The 21,180-nt window shown below is 38.8% G+C and overlaps 1 protein-coding gene and 1 long non-coding RNA gene across 7 annotated transcripts in view; both read left to right on the top strand.

Moving 5' to 3' along the window:
- The window catches only part of LOC125918944 (uncharacterized), a 23,286-nt gene extending 22,384 nt beyond the window's left edge, over positions 1–902 (top strand). The window contains exon 2 of the long non-coding RNA XR_007456630.1: positions 785–902. This is a non-coding gene — a long non-coding RNA (uncharacterized LOC125918944). The remainder of the gene's footprint in view (positions 1–784) is intronic.
- FGD4 (FYVE, RhoGEF and PH domain containing 4) overlaps positions 1–21,180 on the top strand; it is a 285,834-nt gene that overhangs the window by 113,362 nt on the left and 151,292 nt on the right. The gene's annotated exons all lie outside the window — the stretch shown is intronic.

Here is a 21,180-nt window from a genome sequence, read left to right on the forward strand (position 1 = left end):
TCGCTGAATGTTAGACCATCGCATGGATTTATCGCAGTTTGTTTATCCATTCACTAATTGAAGGATGATTGGGTGTTTCCAGCTTTTGGTGACTATGAGTAAAGCCCCTGTAAACATTCATGTGCAGGTTTTTGTGTGAATGTAAGTATTCATTTCACTTGGGCAAGTACCTAGGAGTGTGATTGCTGGGTCACATGGAAGTGCATGTTTAACTTTGTAAGAAACTGCCCTGGCTATTATTAGGGAGCTTAGAATTTAGTTACAAGTTTGTGGTAGATGCTTGTTGGGATGAGAACTGGGTGTTATATGTAAGTGATGGATCACTAAATTCTACACCTGAGGCCAATTTTACCATTTATGTTAACTAGAATTTAAAACAAAAATGTGAAGTAAAAAAAAATAAATAAAATTTCTTCTGGATTAAAAAGAAAACAAGTTTACGGTTTGATGCTGAATATAATTGCAGATTATCCGCTTGTGGCCAGTGAGAGTCAATAGTAGTAGTTATACTTTATTATCACTTGAGTTTACACTAAGTTATACTTTATTATCACTTACTAGCTACAAATCATGTTTCTATAAAAATTCAAAAGTGGATTCCATTATATCTTAATTTATTGTACAAAAGTGAATTTAACTTCTTAAAGGTTGTTGTTTTACTAGTGTTATTGGCCAAGTTTTTTAACCTCTTGAATCTAGTTTTCTCTTCTACAAAATGGTAATTACTATTTCCTACCTGACCTGAATTATTCCTCTATAGTGATAACTCATTTTTGCCTTACAGTGAGGATTTAATGACGTGCTGCATGGAAGGTGCTCAGCAGCCCCTGGCACAAAAGTAAATGTTAAGTATAAAAAAAAAAAAAAAAAAAAAAAAAAAAAAAAGAAAAGGTATTTATTTTTTTGACAACCAAACCTGAATTTATAATTTAAACATTGCTATCAAAGCTCAGAAAACACATCAACTGGAGCATTTTTATGACAGGGAAACGTTCTGTTTTTTACATTACTGAAATTTGCCAAGTCTAAGTGGTCTTGGAATCCAATATAGACAGTTTTCCTGCCACTGTGAAATTCAAACACATGGGTGGAGTTTGCAAAGGAACTAAAAGACAATTCCGATTTCTTCTTTCTTGGACTCCTTTTCTTAATGTTTCAAATTATCCCTTCTTTTTAGATGAGTTTTAAAACCTATTCATGGCCTAATATGTAAGTAGATTTCTTTTATTCAGAATTACTAAGTTGATAACCACTCCCTTCCCGGTGAGCAGGTGGAAGTTATTGTTCCACAGCCCCTCAGACCTCATCCTGGGTATTGCCCTCCTGCCATTGACATCAAGCAGTTCTAAGCAGATGCAAGTGAGCCAGGGCTTTAGGCCCTCAGTGAATGAGGCAAGACTCCAAACAGGCAAATTCTTGCCCTAGTACTTCTCCTAGGGTGGTCCTTGAAGTGCAGTGCCAGATCAGTAGCGTTCCTGTCACTTGGGAGCTTGTTAAAAATGTAAATTCTGGGCTCCACCACAGACTGAATTCAGTTGCGGAGATGGGACTGGACAATCTGTGTTTTATTATTTTTTTTAATGGTTATTTTTTTATTGAGAGAGAGCATGAGCACAAGAGGGGCGGGGGGGGGGGGGGGGGGGGGGGGGGGGGAGGGGCGGTGCGGAGAGTGGATAGAGGATCTGAAGCAGTCTCTGTGCTAACAGCAGAGAGCCTAACATGGGGCTTAAACTCACAAACCATGAGATCATGGCCTGAGCTGAAGGTGGATGCTTAACTATCTGAGCCACCCAGGCGCCCCAGGCAACTTTTTTTTTTTTTTAACTTTTTTAATGTTTATTTATTTTTGAGAGAGAGACAGAGACACAGTGTAAGCGGGAGGGGCAGAGAGAGACACATACATACAGAATCTGAAGTAGGTTCCGGGCTCTGGGCTGTCAGCACAGAGCCCAACATGGGGCTCAAATTCACCAACCGTGAGATCATGACCTGAGCCAAAGTCATATGTTCAACCGACTGAGCCACCAGGTTCCCCCAGCAATGTGTGTTTTAAAATGCCATCCAAGGGGCACCTGGGTGGCTCAGTGGGTAAGCGTCCGACTTCAGTTCAGGTCATGATCTCACGGTCTGTCAGTTGGAGCCCTGTGTCAGGCTCTGTGCTGACAGCTCAGAGCCTGGAGCCTGCTTTGGATTCTGTGTACCCCCCTTTCTCTGCCCCTCCCTGACTCATGCTCCATCTCGCTCTCTCAAAAAATAAATAAATGTTAAAAATTTTTTTAAATGCCATCCAAGTGATTTGATGCAACTGGACTGTGACACTGATTGCCTATGGACACAATGAGGAGGAGATTGGAGAGGTTATTTCTAACCATGAGAGGGATGTCTGTATAGCCTGTTACTTCACTGTGATCTTATAAATATTTTAATTGACATTTTCTAATATTTCAGGATATGAGGAATTTTTCGAGTACTTGTTGAATGATACAAACATAAAAAGATATAGAAAAGTGAGTAATAAATATTATACCAATTGTACAGTGTTCTAAATAACAAAACTTGGTTTACTTAGGAAATCTATGAGTAGTATTTATTCACCAAGCTCCATGACCTGTCGTAAAATGGAACGTCAAAGTGGCAAAATAGCATTTTTGATCATCCAAAATGACATTTTAACGTCTTAAGCCTGTGAAGCCAGAGTCTGTAACCTCTTCCGTCCAGGGCATGGACCCAGTTAAAGTGGAAACAAACTGTTTTCACGCTGGCGTTTTGAGAGCATTACTAACAGTTAAGGAATTAGGCAGTTTATAAACCATCCTATTCCCAAATGCATTTCTAGTTCACTTGAAGCTTCCATGTGCCTCTGTTGTTGTTTATTTTACCGTAATAAATAGACGTCTCTGTATCACCAGATACTTGGTCTCATGAAAACCCTGCAGCAGCCCTTCCTCTGGGGGTGTGGCATATTATGCATGAGGTTGTCTTTGAGAAGTAAGGTCTGAGAATGCCCTGAGGTACACAGGGCACTGGTGCGGGCTCCTGGCTGCTCTGTGTGATTTCCAGTCTAGCAGAGGTTTTAAAGCCAGGAGTGAGATGTTATCCCATGATCTCTGAAAGAGTAAAGACAGATATTTTCTTTTCAAACCAAAGTAAACTAATTATCAATATATGTGAAGTCACGTCCACTGATCAAGGTAAGTGGTTTCATTTTCTGCTGTATCTTTCTTATGTTTTGTTTTGTTTTTTAATAGAGTGGTCAGTTGGTAACACAGCATGCCAAGGGACTTATAAGTGGCAGAGAGTTTGGTTTTGTTTTCATGTTAAGAATAGGGTTCACGGTATTTTTCAACTTTCACATTAAATATGTAGTATCTTCAGGGTTTTTGGCTCTTTCAGGAGGCGTCTCTGGGCTAGCAAAGTACATATTGATTTAAGTTCTATTTCTCTGACTCATTCTTAGTAACATTAGGACAGTTTAAAAATTCAGTCAGTAAGGAGAAGAATGCAGAGAAAGAAAGCAAGAATTTTCTTTCCTTTTTTTTTTTTTCCCCTTCAGTTTCTAGTGTGAACAAAGCTAAGGAATGTTTACTACTAATCCTTTTCTAGTGCTACTGCATGGAGCACTCTTCTGTTCAAACAAACCCCACCATCCCAGCCTTCTTGTTTTAGTAAAGTTCAGAGGAGTGTTATGTGTTTTACATTAGATAACATTGCAGAGATAGGCATAGATCTGGACTTTTTTTTTTAAATTGTTACTGGTATTAAGCTACTGTTTCCTTCCTCTAGTATTCTAGAGAGCATATAAATGAGAAATGGACTTTGAAAGAGGAATGAAATTCTACTGTGTGGTAGAAATATAACCATGTGACAGGAAATTTATGCTAAAAATATTTTTTAAGGCTGAAATGGGTTCATTTTGTGTAGCTCTTTTCCCATTGTTTCTGCATGGGTATTAACCCTCCCGAAGAATGCCTACATTGCTAAACAGGGTGAGCTGCACCTTACGACAGGCAGTCTTCACAATTACCAAGGTTCTCTTTTTTTTTTCTGATGTCACTCTTTCCTCTTTTGGCCTCAGTGGAGCTTGCACGGAGTGTAGAAGCGCGAGGGAAGGGTTGGTCCTAGCACTGCTGCAGGCAAGCTGAGGCTCCCTCCTGGAGCCCCACAACCTTGGCTGGCTCTGCTCCCAGGTTCTAGTAGTTGCTAGAGATTGAGGAGCCCAGTCCTTGCCTGCTCCTGCTTCCTCCCTCATGTAGGTGGAAGGCTTGATTCCTTTGTGAGGGTTCTACTATTCTTGCGTAAGTAAGCTCAAGGTTTGTATGATCTCACCATGGTTTCCCATCATACTCTAAATATGAAAAATTGTTTCAAACTGACAAAAGGGAAGTATTTTTCTTTCTCCATTAGTGAAGTTCTCTCTCTCTCCTTGAAATAGCTGCTCTCTCTTTTCATTCCGTCTTCAGTTAGGGTTGATTGGAGGGAATTAATATTCCTTCCTGGAAGGCAGCTCTCAGATGGAGAGAAAACTACTAGAATTTTCTGTTCTAATGGACACCTCCCTGTAGTGAGTGGCTGCTACCATAGTGTGCGCTTTACAAGTTCCTTTTAAGGTTTTTAAACTGAAAAGACAGTAATAGAGCACTTCCTGCCCATACCAGTGGTTTACTTTTATTGCCAGTAAGTTGTCTAAGAAAACATTTCACATACACATAGTTACATGTTATTTGTAAAAGTTTTATCTTCGTTTAATGACTTGAAGAGATTTTCCTTTTTAAAACGTGTACCTCTAGACAGACTCTCACATGGAAATTGAAAAGTGAAAATAGCGTGATCAATGACTCAATAGTAAGTATTGTTTAATCTTTGCAGGGATAATAATATGGTCTTCATTTCATTTTCATCCAAAATAATGTAACTTACATTGTAATCCAAGAGTGAGATTTAAATTTGGCCGCCTCTCCGTAGATGCTAGAACACCATTCATTCAAAAAATAACAAAGCCTTTTTTTAGGTGTCTGGTCCCTACCTCCTTTCTGATCTATCCTCTGATAATCATATTCACTCTCTGTGTTCTTTCTTGCTTATAAAATAGGGAGCTAATTTTTACTGGTCTGAAATATATTTTGAAAGGTTTTCTCCCTGATTTAAATATATTTTCTGACTTGTCCACTACCACAGTACCTGTTAAGCCCTGTTTAGATCAGGTCCTTCTATGATTTTTTCCGCTCTGCTAATTGACCAGGGTTCTGTAGTTGGTTGATCCTATTTTGAAGCAGCAGAGGGAAAATGCCTATGAGGAGAAACATAGTGTTGGCCATGGAGGTTGGTTGTTCTACATGGTAGTTATTAAGACCTGTCCTGGAGAAAACCACTCATTCTCCCCTTAGAGAATGAATATAGACAAGATTTTTTTTTTAATAATTAAAAAAAAAAAAAAACCACTAAGTCATTGTGGCCTTCTCCATATCATTGTATATCATCTGTTACTTCTTAGACTCAGGCCAAAAACCTTGCTCTTCTTTAAATTTTTTTTTAATGTCTATTTTTGGAGAGAGAAAGAGAACATAGCAGGGGAGGGGCACGGAGAGAGGGAAACACAGAATCCGAAGCAGGCTCCAGGCTCCGAGCTGTCAGCACAGAGCCCAACGCGGGGCTTGAACTCATGAATGGAGAGATCATGACGTGAGCCAAAGTCGGACACGTAACTGACTAAGCCACCCAGGCACCCCCAAAAACATTAGCCTTTGTTCAGTCTTTTTCTCTTCCATCTAATCTGTCAACAAATCCTGTTTCAAGAGACTTCAAACTGACCATGTCTTAATATGTCCACTGCTGCTACTCTGCTTCAAGCCACACTCAAGTTTTCTTTGGATTATTCCAATAGGTTCCTACCTTCCCTTGACTACTTAGAGTTTGTTCTGCACCCAGCAGCCTGAATGCTTCTTTAAAAATGGAAAACAGATCATGGTCTCTCCTCTGCTCACAACCCTTCAGTGGATTCCCAATTCTGTCAGGGACGATATACAAGGTCCTGCCTCTCCTGACCCTAGCTTCTACCCTGTTAACTCTGACCTCGATGCTAAACGTGCTCCCTGCTCATTCTTATCTATCCATGTTGTCTTTCTGATTTCTCCCTGAACACTTCTGTACTCCTACATTAGGGCTTTTGTAGTTTTATCTTTTCCCTTGGAATGTTAATCCCCCAAATATTTGTGTGCCTCACTGTCTTTGGGTCCACTCATTGTCACCCGACTGGGGAAGCCTTCCTTGAACTACCTTGCCCAACAGCTCTCTGTCTCCTTTACCCAGCTTTGTTTTCCTCATAGCACTTTATGCCAACTAGCATTTATGTAATATATTTTGTTGTTGTTTTGTGGTTCACTGCTATATCCCTAGAGCCTAGAACAGTGACTGATAGATACTGGGTGCTTCGTTAATATGTGTTATATGAATGAGTATTTTTCTAATATTCATAACCTTTTCTGTTAGGAAATTTAGAGCTAAATGAGCAGGGATACAGAGAAGTCAATAAATTATACATATTTGTCATGTTTTTCATTTATTCCCCTCAGTTCTCTTTCATAGAGTAAATATTGTGCTAATTAGTTTCTGGTCTTCCTTGTTGAGCAGAATCTGAGTAATGAGTGTCTTTCTGTTGGAAGACTGGAGGCCAAGCTGATAACAGTTTATAAAGAACTGAGAACAGCGGCGCCTGGGTGGCTCAGTCGGTTAAGCGTCTGACTTCGGCTCAGGTCATGATCTTGTGGTTTGTGAGTTCAAGCCTCGCGTCAGGCTCTGTGCTGACAGCTCAGAGCCTGGAGCCTGTTTCAGATTCTGTGTCTCCCTCTCTCTCTCTGACCCTCCCCCGTTCATGTTCTGTCTCTCTCTGTCTCAAAAATAAATAAATGTTAAAAAAAAAAAAAAAAAACAGAACAAAGGGGGTGGCACTGAAGTCATGGATGGGCTCAATAAATGGTTTTGGATTATGAATTATAGGGCTGTGTTGCAGGAGAGAAAACAGATGGGAGAGGTTTTGGGGTGTGAGAGCAGGAAATTTGGGGAACTGTCTGCATGGAGAAAATTATGGCAAGATGAAAATAAAATGTTTAAGATGTTTTGTTACATATTAAGGGTATACTTTCCCCTCTTTGTTTTTCTTGGGTTTTTTCCTCCTGCCTTTAAAGGCATTTAAATTTGAAACTCTCCTATAGAAGGAAAGAAGGAAAAGAAAGAAGATAGAATAAAATGTAACAATCTAGAAATGTTTCCTCTAAATAAATTCTTACAAAGCTTGAAAACCAGTTCATGGATTAAAGTGTGTGAACTATTTATGTGTTTATACGTTATACAATTTCTTTCCAAATCCATCTGGATAATTGGAAATTGACCCACATTTAAAAATCTATAACAAGCAGTTAAGTTCTATGAATGATGATTTGCTATATGATAATATATTTATCAGAGTAATAATGATACATTGTTAGATCACGTGACTTCTTAGAAATAGGAAATCTACTTAGAGTGTAATAAGAAGTACATAAAGCTTGAAAATGATTATTTTCATTACTTTGTAAATGTAAGCCCCCAATGACTATTGAACTTGTGAAGTTACCAATTTATGTAGAATATCATCAGTTTTTCTCTTTTAACATTGCCCAATAAATTTTTTTCTTGATTTATTTCTATCAGAATTGCTAATTTAGAGCAGAAAATAGCAAAATAGTGAATGAAGATATTGAGCAAAAAGATATTTTTTTATATTTCTTTAGTCTAAAATTCACTAACTTATTTAAGTACAGGATAGTGATAAGGAGACATGCTTAGAGATGAGGAAGGTAACTGTCCAGTAGTCCCCCTTCATCCATGGTTTCACAAGCAGATGATCCTTCTTCTGATGTATTGTCAGAAGGTCACTAGTAGCCTAACAGTATGTTACAATGCCTGCGTCATTCATCTCGCTTCATCTCCTCGCACAGGCATCTTATCATCCCACATCATCACAAGAAGAAAGGTGAGTGTGGGACAAGATAGTTTGAGAGACTGAGCGAGCACACTCGCAGAACTGTTATTACAATATGTTATAATTATTTTATTAATATTGCTAATCGCTTATTGTGCCTAATTTATAAAATAAACTTTATCTTAGGTATGTATGTATGGGAAAAAGAGTAAATACAAGATTCAGTACCACTTATGGTTTCAGGTATCCACTAGGGGTCTTCACATATATGTAGAATGAAAGAATGTGATTATGTTCCAGGAATGGAGAAGGTGGGAATATGGTTGCAGCATTAGGCTGTGTGTGGCTGTGAGTAGATGTGCAGCCTTTACAAGTAGGCCGATGTCTGATGGTGAAGTCTTTTATGCAAATCAGAATTTTTGCTACAGGTCTTGTAGTCCCATTAAAGGATATTAAGCAAGAGCAGTAATGAGACTGGTTTCATCATGGAATGAATAAAAGAAACTTTTTCTTTGTGGGAGCAGTCCTATTAGACATAACTAAACATGAATTATATAATGCAGTTTTAAAATTCAGAATTAGAAAAGTGGTTATATTTGATGAATTGGCTTATTTTTCTTCCTAACTTCCTCTGCGAGCCAAAAAAAAAAAAAAAAAAAGGAAATAATAGAAAAGCTAGATGGAATATTTGCTTTTTAAGTTTTGCGTGACTGAAACAATCCCCTACACTGTTAGAAGCTGAACACACAATGCTATTGTACTCCTGGTCTAGAACCCAGCCAGGGAAAAATACGAGGCCGCAAGGCCTGCTGGTCTGATTACACAGCAGGGAGTAAGGAAAGCAAATATCTAACTTGGTAAGCTGTTAAATATTAAATTTTCAGTAAAATGGGCTTTATATTAATGTTTGTCTTAAAAGAAAGGGTATCGAAATGAAAAGGTGGGTTGGGACTGATAAGAGACTGTCTCCAAGGTCACCGACCTTGTCAGGTTTTTTAAAAAATTGCCACTCTTCAAATAGAAGTACTGAGGTCCACATCTATCTACCTGTGACCTGAACCTAAGCAATGACACTAAAGGAGAAAAAAATGTCATTATAAAGGTAAGCAACTTTCTCATGGTCACAAAGTAAATAATAATGTCAAAACCTTGCCCTTTTACTAAGCCACCCTGTTTTCTCTGAGGAAAAAAAAAATGCACTTCCAGATAAACATTAGCCTTGCTTCCCACAGTAGGTTTGGCTGATGCTGGGCTATAGAGATTGTATTGGTTATGTTTAAATAAGTGGCTTTCAGGGTGAAGGACTGGCTGGCCCTGAGGAACTTTTCCTACTTGGTAGAGTTCATTTTATCCATGACTGCCAGGAAGCTAAACCCAGGTTTGCAAAGTGAATGAACAGTGTCGGTAACTGCAAAACAAAGTGTAAGAAGACAGTGGGCTGGGAAGAAATCTGCCAGTAATTTTATGTGATTTAGTGTGAAGTAGGCAGACAGATGCTTGCAGACACTGGTTAGTAGAGAGTGTCAGGCTGGAATGTTTTAGCTGCTGGGAATCAGGTTCAGAGAAATCAAGTTCAGAAAAGCAGGTGCAAAATTAATGAAAATCAGCAAAGTCAGGAAGGATTTGGTTATGAAAAGGATCTATTTTGTGTATGTGTCAAGAGGCGCAGTAGTCAGTTCTTGTTGCTTGTGATTAAGATAATTAACAGGTCTGTTCGGTCTTAGCAACATCTTTGTCAAACCTTACAAAACTTTGGCCAGTTTGATTTTCTTCTCTCTGGATCTGCAGATAAATTTATTGTGAATAAATGGAAAATAGTTTGGCATTGGGTTGAAGGAAGAGGAAAAGCCAAGATTCTGGTTAATTTATAAACCAGACATCTTGAATAAATGAGTTGGCTATAGCTCTTAGAAAAAAACAACTTTATTTTGCCCTTCAAGTTCTTTTCTTACATCTGTTTTTATTTCTTTCAGAGTTTATGAAGTCAATAAAATTTTTAAATTTTATTGTTTTAGAAGCTTCCTTTCATAGCCGAACTTTCCTTACTTGGCCAGGAATAATCTCCCTCTTTTGAATTCTCAAGGCTTCTAATTGATAGCTTTTCATATACACCATTGTTTTTGTTTTTGTTTTGTTTTGTTTTTCAGCAGTGGATTCTAAAATCAGATCATCTTACTTTATCTACCACATGGTGAAGAGGGCCTCATTCTTGAGATATAAATTTTGGCTGTGACTTAGGAGCTAATCGATGTTGTGAGCCTAAATTGTTTCTATTAAAATTTCACTAGGTCTTTATGGTACTCCTGTTTTATGATATAATTTTGGTAGAACTTCAGCTTAACAGCTTAACATTTAAAGATTCATTTCATACAGCTTCCACTGCAAATACTAATTTGATCCATGCCTGTTATGACACAACCTTGACTGCACATTGGAATCACTTTAAAACACGGATACCTGGGTCCCAGGTACTCCAGGTCCCTGGATAATCTAGGTCCCTAGAGATTATGATTTCATTGACCCAGAATTCTGTGCAGGTATTGCAGGTGTTTTGTTGTTGTTGTTGTTTTTAAAGTTCCACAGTGATTTGTGGTTGAGAATTATTGACCAAGAGCATGACCTATTGGCTTATTGGTTCATATGCATGAGATAGCAGGGGAAGATAATTTTTACTAAAAAGAATTAGGTAACTGAATTAATAGCATACCAGGCATCTGGGATTAAGATCGATAAGAAAGTAAAGATCATACTCTGTAACACTGTTAGTTTACTCCTGAGTCATCTGTAAGCCCAGATGTAGTAGATACTATGTAAGATCAACTGTGCCGTGATGCTGTTAATGACTTTCCTGAAACCTAGCGGTTTTTACTTGTCCAAGGTCACATTGCTAGCTGGGGACAGAGCCAAGACTGGTTCTGGAAAATTATAATATTAACATAGTGCTATAGTAGTAATAGTGTTTATATAGCACTTCACCATTAATCCATGGTTTGTTGACTTGATTATTTAGGTCAAGGTCTGCAAACCTTTCCTGCAGAGGGCCACATCACAAATACATTTTGGGCTTTGTGGGACATAGGATTTCTGCCATAGCTACTCAGTTCTGCCAATTTAGTGAAAAGCATCATGCACAATATATAAAAGAATGAGTGTGGCTGTATTCCAATGAAACTTCATTGACACAAATAAATGGTGGGCCAGATATGCCCTGTGAGCTATAAATTGCAAACCTTGAATCAGGTATCTTTTAACCTTCCCACTGAGAGACTCATGGGCTGTAGCTTGCAGTCTCCTGATTGAGGGGCATTTTAAACTTCCTTTGAACTTAAGAGCAAGATGAGGATCTTAGTGATCCTAAACACTGATCACTACACTGGCACTTACTGTTCCTGTTTTGATGCCCTCTCTTGCAAGGTACTAAGTACATGCTTATTGAATTAGCACATACATGCAACTTTTAACATGTTTTCTCTCATCTTCAACCAACCTGTATAACCAGTCTTCCAGTAGGGGGAAAAATTGCACGCATGCCAGCTATGGAGAAGAAATGCACTTCAGTTCTTTGAAGTCTGTGGCAGGCTATAATTGCTGGGTTTGGCAGAATTCTTGAAGTAAATAGAGATCTGAGTTGCTCTGAGGACATTTATTATCTTAATTCCTTAGAGCAGATTCTAAGACTTTATTTCTAAAAAATATTTCTTAAACTTGGTTTTTGCAATAACTAGGGTGTTTAGTGATTAAAGAGTATGTTTGGTTTCTCAGAACAATATTTCAATTCATTTGGATTTAAGATCACTACAGCGCTTATATGTGGTGAGTGGAGTGTTTGGCAAAACAGAGCAAATACTGGAAATAGTGTTCCGGATCATGAGCCCATTTGCAGTGCAAAATGTAAATGGGCCTGACCCCAGTTGTAGTGGAAAGAGCACTGCCCTTGGAATCCAAACCCCTGATGTGACTCTTGGCTTTATCATCATTTACCAACCTTACTATAACATGCAGACCTCTGTCCTACATACTTCTGTTGATGATGAAAGTGAAATGTGGTAGGACCTATGTGAAAGTGCCTTATGAGGTCTTTCCTGGCCTCTCCTTGTAGAGTCTGGGTCAGGTATAGCAGGAGCCACAGTGCAGCCCTGAACCGTAGCACTGGACTGTCATGGAGGGAACCTGAGAGATAGGCCCACTGGTCTCCAAAGAGAATGGTTAAGAGTATATGATGGAGAGGCTTTATTGACGTCAGCAGAGGAAGGAGATGAAAAATGTCAAGAAGTGAAGGGCAAGTGAGGAGGTCAAACAGGGAAGAGGCAGAGAAGACTGGAACTGTGTCTTGATCTATTTAGTTACCCCAAATCAAAATTCTTACCTCATATTTCCTTTTTTTTAAATGTTTATTTTTTTATTTGAGAGAGAGAGGGAGGAAAGGAGGGAGGAACACAGAGTGAGGGAAAGAGAGAATCCCAAGCAGGTTCCACGCTGACAGCATGGAGCCTGATGCTGGGCTTGATGTCATGAACTGTGAGATTATGACTTGAGTTGAAATCAAGAGTCAGACACTTAACTGACTGAGCCACCCAGGCACCCCTTACCTAGTATTTCTTAAGTAGGATTTTTTAATACCTTGGGTACTTTGAAGCTACTGGCTGCAGTATTGGCTGAAATAGAGGCACAGGATCAAGGCGCATAGCCATAATATAACAGATGTAATCACTTGATTATGTGCTGAGTGAAGCCAAAGAATTATGAGCCGGAGTGCCTGTCCAGAGGATACTGAGAAATTCCATGTAGATATGACCTCTGACATCAGCCTAGTCACTTACCACCACCGCCATGTATCACCACCCCCATTTACCACCTTCATAATGAACACAACAGTGCCTGCCTGCCTGCCTGCCTGCCTTTATCTCACAGGATTCTTGACAGGAGCAAATGAAATAATGCATATAAAGCAAATAAATGCATATAAATAATGCATATAACAGAAAGAACAGTAGTATTTACAAGCAAATTTGTTATATACTGTGTAAGTTTTAAAGCATTACGAAATTCCAAGTTATGATTGTTAATATTTTTGTGACAAAATGTATGTTCCTGAAGAGTATATCTTGTAGCATCAATATATCCCTGTCTGAAGCTATGCCTTGCACTGCATTTATACAAATGCCTCTTGGTGTTTAGAGAACAAATCAGTTGAGAAAAGGCCAATTTGAAAACTAGTTTCTTTCCAGGGAGCATAACCTTTTCTAATTCCCTGTTGGTGTATGGGTTATAAGTCTTGAGGAAGAAGTCAAGCTTCCTGTCAAATGTACTGATCAAGATTTGCCTGATCTTGGGGTGTGACCCTGGGGAGGTCACAGAGCAAATGATTAGTTGGATCTGTTTGTGACTCAGCAGAATTAAAGGCCAGTAATGTGCTTTTACATTCAGGGGTCTTAGGATACTTTTTTCAATGTATCACTGTACAATACTGTACAATGCCCACAGTATTCTACACATGGCTGTTCTCTGCATGGTTAATTATTGTAATACTTTAATCCTATTTTATAACCACTTTAAAGGGGAGGAAAAGTCCTTTTGCAGAGTTTTCTGTGTTTGCTAAGTTGTATGCTTTCAAGTCTGCTAAAATGTGGGATTTTGCAGGGGAGGGGCGGATGGGGGGTGCAGAGAAAATGGACTGGCAGAATTCCAGAGTTGTGATCTCACCTGGGCTCATCCAGGAGCTACTCCAGTTTGAGACTCCACGTGCAGGACTCAAGCAATCAGAGCCTTGTCCCTAGTGCTGCTTTTGTGGTCAGCACATTGTGGGAGAGTGTACCTTCAGAGCTGGGAGCAGCAGCATCACCTCCCAGAGCCAAGGACAGGTTGGAGTTTCAGCTCAGTTTGAGTCAGGGTCACGAAGGCAGCCAAAATGATGGCAACGTCAGGAAGAGATGCCAGTAATGGAGATGGGAAAGTGGGGGGGAATCACCAGGGCTATAGCTGTCAGAACGAAGGAGTCCCTAGGACAACTTTTCCCAAAACGTGTTCCAAGACACGTTAGCTCCAATGGGATGTTGACCTGTCATCTATAATGACGAGTTTTCCTGGACATATACTGGGTTCAAAGTCAAACGGGTTTTGTTTTGTTTTGTTGTTTTTTTGTTTTGTTTTGTTTTGTTTTACTGTAGGGCTTTTTGTAGCCCATAATATGCCCACTGGCATCATGAGGATACAAGGTAAAGCTGTAAAATTTGGCAGGTCACAAATATTTCACCCAGAGTCGTTGTCCATTTGTGATGGTGGTAGTGGGGGATGGAGTGGATTGGGGTGGTGGGGGAGGGGGATGAGAGTTCCCGTTGCCAGAGTGGAGTTTCCCAGAACACATTGCGGGAAAAGTTGCCCTAGGACGTGTGGTATGTGCTATGAAGATTGCTGTGGTTTTTTTGCCTGGGCTCTTTAGTGGACTGCTTGAACCCTGTGGAGTCCTGAAGGAACTGGCAAATACCCAAAAGCATTCTCCAGGCTCTCAATAAGTGCTTTTTCTTCTCCCTCTAGCCTAATCACTTGACTGATATTTGTTACTGCTATTAATAAAATTAAAGAAATTAGTCCTTCTTATAGAAAGAAGGATAAGTGGTTTAACCCATAATTACTGAGACCAAAGACGACAACAAAAAATGGGGCATAGCTTCTGTACAGTTGGCTCTGCCTTAGGCAAATAGACTCCCCGCCCCCCCACCTTAAAAGGCAATGAAATGGTATTTTTTAAAAGGTATCAAAGGGAATACATTTGAAAATGTTAACAATGAGTTTGAAAAATGAGGCAGATGGAGTGTTTAGGGATGGCTGAACCTAATGAATACCAGGGCATGCTATTCATTCTGGACACTCTGACAGGCTCCTGAAACTTAACACACACAACTGTATTATTGCATTCTTACTTAAAAGGAAAGGCAGTGTTTCCTTGTCACATTAGCCAGGAGCCTAAGCAAGCTTTTACTCCTCTCTTTTCTTCCCTTCTTCGGCCAGCCCCTACCGATGCTTTCCTCAGTATATCTCATAGGCTCTCCTCTCCTCTTTGGTCCCTGCCATGGCCATCGTGCAGGCTCTTAGCTGGTGCACAGACTGGTGCAGTCGCTTCTTGTTGACCTTAGCAAGGGCCCTGGGGAAGCAGGGGAAGGTGAGCATTCCAGACACCTATGGAATTGTGCATATCTCTATTTTATTTTATTATTTCAGTTTAGTTTATTTATTTATTTTGAGAGAGAGAGAGAGAGAGAGCGCGCATGAGCAGGGGGGAGGGACAGAGAGAAAGGGAGAGAGAGAATCTCAAGCAGGCTATGTGCTGAAGCATGGAGTCCAATGAGGGGTTCGATCTCACAAACTGTGAGATCATGACCTGAGCTGAAATCAAGAGTTGGATGCTTAACCAACTGAGCCACCCAGGTGCCCCTCTCTTTTCTCTTTTACATCTTGAATTACATGAGGGTAAGGATTACAGTTTATTTGTCTGCCTGTCACCAGTAATTAGCAGCTTCCTGGGCCCTTTTAATTAGGGAGTTTTCACTCAGTACATTAACATAGAGACAGATAAAACAAAGAATGAAATAAAGTGGTAACTTGATAGGTTTTGTTATTATTCTCTTTGCAGTTGCTTATTAGATATTTTCATTGCTTACAGAACAGCTTGTATTTTGGAGGCATAAAGATGAGACCTGTTAAAATTAAAAACCGAATTTCTTTAAGGGGTCATAAACACAAACATGCTCTTCAGAAAATGATTCATTGTCAAAACAGCAATTGTGATTAATGGGAAATGGAGGAAAATTTGAAAAGGTTTATGGAGTCTAGGACATATATTTACAATCATGGTAAAGGTGAAAGATAATGATTAAATCGTTGGGGATTAAAATTATCTGCCGTAAATTCTCCACATCAAATGTCAGACATCATTTTATCATTACTAATGCTGTTGTTACCTTTATTGAATAGAGATTCATGTTTGTAGTTGGCCATATAGTTATAAGCAAATTATCATACGAATTTGCAAGAGAGTCATTATTTGGCAAGAATTTATCCCAGACAGTTTATTGGGAATCCCTGAAAGGCATGGAGGGATTAGGCACTGAAGCACATGAAGGTGCAGAGAAAGTAAGCCAGTATGAAAAAGTGCTGGGCAGTAAATCAAAAGCTAAGTAGTGGTCAGGGCAAAGACAGGCTAGGCAGGCAGACAAGGAGTGTTAAGGGCCTTAGGAAGCTCGAGGGAGGAGAGAGATAAAGGATCTGGTCCTCTGATCCACTACCTTGATAATCCTATCACGTGGAGTACTGAAGGGGAGGAAGAAATTTTCTTCTGTCCAGGATTCATCTAGCTGGACTAAGAATTACATTTATATAAGATGGATTATCAGGAGAAAAGGCCCAACTTTTACACATGTGTACAGAGGCCCAATAATAAAATTGAGACTTAAAGAAATGACCAAAGCAGGCAGTTTTTATACTTTTTAGACAAAGAAACTATAGAGCTGTGAGGAATTGACTGAACAAAGAAAACTTTAGAATTCCTTACTAATTGAAGCTCCCAAGAATTTGGGCTGATGTAGTAGATTAGTAAGAAATAAAAGGGGTTGTGGGGCACCTGGGTGACTCAGTCAGTTGAGTATCCAATTTTAGCTCAGGTCATGATCTCATGGTTTGGGAGTTTGAGCCCCACATCGGGTTCTGTGCTAACAGCTTAGAGCCTGGAGTCTGCTTTGAATTCTGTCTCCCTCTTTCTGCCCCTCCCTCACACATGTTCTGTCTCTTTCTCAAAAATAAATAAACATTAAAAAAACTATTTTAATACAAAAAAAAAAGAAATAAAAGGGGTTATTTATGCAGCCTTCTGGGCTCTAAATTCCCTATCTCTGGTAATAAAGACACCTCTAACTCCTGGTACAGGGACATAGCCTGGTACTTTCGACATAGCAGATATTTTTTTCTGCTTTCAGGAGGACAGAGTAGTCTCTGAGTGTCTTTGCACAGGCTGTCTGTTAAGTAATTTTTATTTACAATAATCAGTATGCCAAAGTTTTGGCACAACAGTAATGCAGGGTGTTTAGATGAATCTAGGGCCCACTTTAATCCATCTGCTTACCCTTTGCAGTAGAAAGAAGGAGCTAAGAAATGGGTGTTATTGTAAATTGAAAACAGTTTATCAGATGAAGCACAGCAGGCTTGGGACCTCTTCCAACTCTGGATGGTGTCAGCTAGAACCACCCTCTCCAAGTAGGCAAAAAAAAAAAAAAAAAAAAAAAAAAACCCCACATGTAATTGATTGTGGTTTCTCTTTACTCCCACCTTCCGCTCTAGTCATGGCTGCAGACACAGAATAATCTTTGTGCTTTAAATAGCCAGAGCTTGCTACAATCTTGACCAATATTCTTATTTGAATATAATCAAAAAGTGAACATCAGACCATGGTTTTAGGGGTGGAAGAGCTACCTCCAGCTCCCTTCCTGATGCAGAAAGTTGCTGGAGGAAGTTTAGTCTCCAAGATAATACCATGCCAAGGCTCTGCAGAACTGCGCCAGCTCCAATCCGGAAGTCATCATGGAATGTGTACTTACGCACTGCTGTGCAGGGATTCATGGGACCTAACAAATGGTCACACTGAAAAGGGAAACAGATTCCTAGGCCAACATTTAAACTGGGGTGATAAAATGTAGTCAGCTCCATAACAGGCACTATAGGCATGGGCCTCAGCTGTGATCTACTCAGTACTGGAATTTCGACAAGCTTATGTGGTTTTGTTTCAGTTAATCTAACAGAATTCTAACTTTTAAGGGACCACAAAGCATTCTTTAGAAATGTTATCCTTTTGGGGTGCCTGGGTGGCTCAGTCAGTTAAGTGTCCCACTTTGTCTCAGGTTATGATCTCACGGTTCGTGAGTTTGAGTCCCATGTCAGGCTCTGTGCTGACAGCTCAGACCCTGGAGCCTGCTTTGGATTCTGTATCTCCCTCTCTCTCTGCCCCACTCCTGCTTGCATTCTGTCTCTCTCTCTCTCTCTGTTTCAAAAATAAATAAACATTCAAAAAAAAGTTATCCTTTTCTTTCCTTATACATAGGAGAAAAAACTCGGTAAATAATTATGGAGCATGTTTCAGAAACATAAAGTATTTCTATTTTGAAAACAAATTATGTTTGTGTTTTTAGAGGCTATACATTTCTCTGATCTCATTGCATACATGCAATGTTGCATTTGCTTAAGAAAAATACAGTCATCACAATTGCCTTTTTACACATATTACACATTTTATCTGTGCACATCCAGCTATGGGGCCTTGAAAAATATCAAATATCTGCAGTTACTACCTTCAAGACTTAGTTTGAATTCATATTGCTTTTGAACTTTAAAGACCTCAAGCAATCTGCTTTTTCTGGCAATTACAAAATTCTATAATTTTAGGTAGCATCATCATAAGTCTGAAACATTGGCAGCCTACGGTGCATTTTAGCGACTCGAGTAAATGAAAATAAAATTACAGATTATGATGGATGGAAACATTTGAGTCGATTACTGGGATTTTTAGCTGCTGCTGTTTTTATCAAGACATCTGGATAGTTCCACAATTCCAGATGTTTAGAAGTCTGTTGCTGGGTTGTGGAAAGACTACTTGTGTAAAAGTTTTTCCTAGGTATTTAGAATTTGGTTGTTTTTGTTTATTTGTTGGTTGGTTTTTTTTTAGAATGTTAATTTTATTTCATTTAAATTTTTATTTTTATTTTTGAGGGGGGCGGTGCAGAGAGGGAGACATAGGATCCAAAGCAGGCTCTCATGAAGCATGAGATGGTGACCCGCGCTGAAGTCTGATGCTTAACCAACTGGGCCACTCAGGCGCCCCGGTATTTAGAATTTGTGTAGAAATGAGCTTCAATGTTTAAAAGTTGAGATAAGAATGGAAATGTTTCGAATTTTGCATGGGCTCTAAAACAGCTATGTATCTACTTATTGTTGGAATTTAGAAAATATCTCTCTTGAATTAGAAACTAAGAATGTAGGCAAATGAAGAGAAACTTGCCTCAGGTCTCGAGAGCTCATTTGTTCAAAACTATTTATTGAGCATCTATTGTGTGGCAGGTGATGTTCCTGGGATACATCCGAACAAATGTCAGTGCCTTCTCACAGCTTACAGTCTAAGCAGGAGACACAGACAATAAACAAACAAAATAAATGTTGTACTGATTTAATTTGATTGAAGTATAATTGATATATAACAATATATTAGTTTCAGGTGTACAACATGAGGACTGAACATTTGTATACATTACAAAATGATCACCACAGTCAGTCTAGTTACCATACCTCACCAAAGTTACAGCTTTTTTCTTGTGATGAGAACTTTTGAGATTTACTTTCTTATCTTCAAGTTTGCAATACATTATTGCCTGTAGTCACTGTGCTGTACCATTGCATTCCCATGACTTCTTTTAGAGCTGAAGTTTGTACCTCTTGAATCTCTTTACCCTTTTATCCCACCCTGTTCTCTGTATCTTGGAATTTTGTTTGTTCAAGTATTTTGTTTATTAGATTCCACAGATAAGTGAAGTCATATGGTATCTGTCTTTGTCTGACTCATTTCATTTAGTGTAATACCCTCAAGGTCCATCCATGTTGTCACAAATGGCAAGATTTCATTTTTTTAAATAACAATTAGTATGCCATTTAAGTAGGTTGCTTTTTAAATTTTTGTTGACGGTTTCCTTCACTGTGCAGAAGCCTTTAATTTGATGTAGTCCTATTTGTTTATTTTAGCTTTTGTTGCCATTGCCTTTGGTGTCAGATCCAAAAAACAAAACTGGATACAACCCAAAAAAGCCAAAATGTTGCTAAGACCTATGTCAAGGAGCTTACCACCTATGTTTTCTTTCAGGAGTTTTATAGTTTCAGGTCTTTAATCCATTTTGAGTTCATTTTAGCATATGGTATAAGAAAGTGGTTCGATTTCATTCTTTTGCAAGTGGCTGTCTAGTTTTCCCAAGACCATTTATTGAAGAGGCTGTCCTTCCTCATTGTATATTCTTGGTTCCATTGTAATAAATTAATTGACAGTATATGTATGAGTTGACTTTTGGGCTCTCCATGCCATTCAATTGATCCGTGTGTTTTGTTTCTATCCCAATACCATCCTGTTATGATTCTTAGAGCTTTGTAATATACTTTGAAATCAGGGAAGGGGATGCCTCCATTTTTGTTCTTTTTGAAGATGGCTTTGACATCTTCAGGATCTCTTTTGGTTCCATACAAATTTTAGAATTGGTTGTTCTTTCTTTCTTTTAAGTTCATTTATTTATTTTGAGGCAGGGGACAGAGAGCGAATCCCAAGCAGGCTCCACACCATTGGTACAGAGCCAGATGAGGGACTCAGACTCAGAAACCATGAGCACACGACCTGAGCTGAAATCAAGAGTCAGATGTTTAACAACTGAGCCACCCAGGCACCCCGATTGTTCTGTGAGAAATACCATTGTAATTTTGATAGGAATTGCATTGAATCTATAGATTATTTGGGATAGAATGGACATTTTAACTATTAATTTGCTTAATCCACAAACACAGAATAACTTTCCATCTATTTGTGTCTTTTTCAGTTTCTTTCATCAGTGCTTTATAGTTTTCAGTGAACAAGTCTTTCACTTCCTTGGTTAAGCTTACTACTATTTTTTGATGCAATTGTAAATGGGATTGTTTTCTTAGTTTTTCTGATAGTTTGGTGTTGCTATATAAAAATATAACAGATTTTTGTGTATTAACTTGTTTATTCTAACAGTTTTTGGGAAGCTGTCAGGGTTTTATGTATATGAAATCATGTTTCCAAATAGTGACAGTTTTACTTCTTCCTTTCCAATTTGGATGTCTTATTTCTTTTTCCTGCCTAATTCCTCTGGCTAGGACTTCCAATACCATGTTCAATAAAACTGGCAAGATTGGGCATATGTGTCTTGTACCTGATCTAAAGAAAAACTTTTTTAACTTTTCTGCATTGAGTATGATGTTACTTCTGGGCTTGTCATATACAGCCTTTATTCTATTGAGATACGTTCCATCTATACCCACTTTGTTGATAGTTTTTATCATAAATAGATGTTGAATTTTGTTAAATGCCTTTTCTCTATTAAGATTATCACGGTGACTTTAGCTTTCATTTTGTTATGTGCTATATCGCATTATCACGTTGATTGTTTTGCAGGTGTTGAACCATC

The sequence above is a fragment of the Panthera uncia genome, chromosome B4, assembly GCF_023721935.1.
Source record: "Panthera uncia isolate 11264 chromosome B4, Puncia_PCG_1.0, whole genome shotgun sequence".
Lineage (NCBI taxonomy): Eukaryota > Metazoa > Chordata > Mammalia > Carnivora > Felidae > Panthera > Panthera uncia.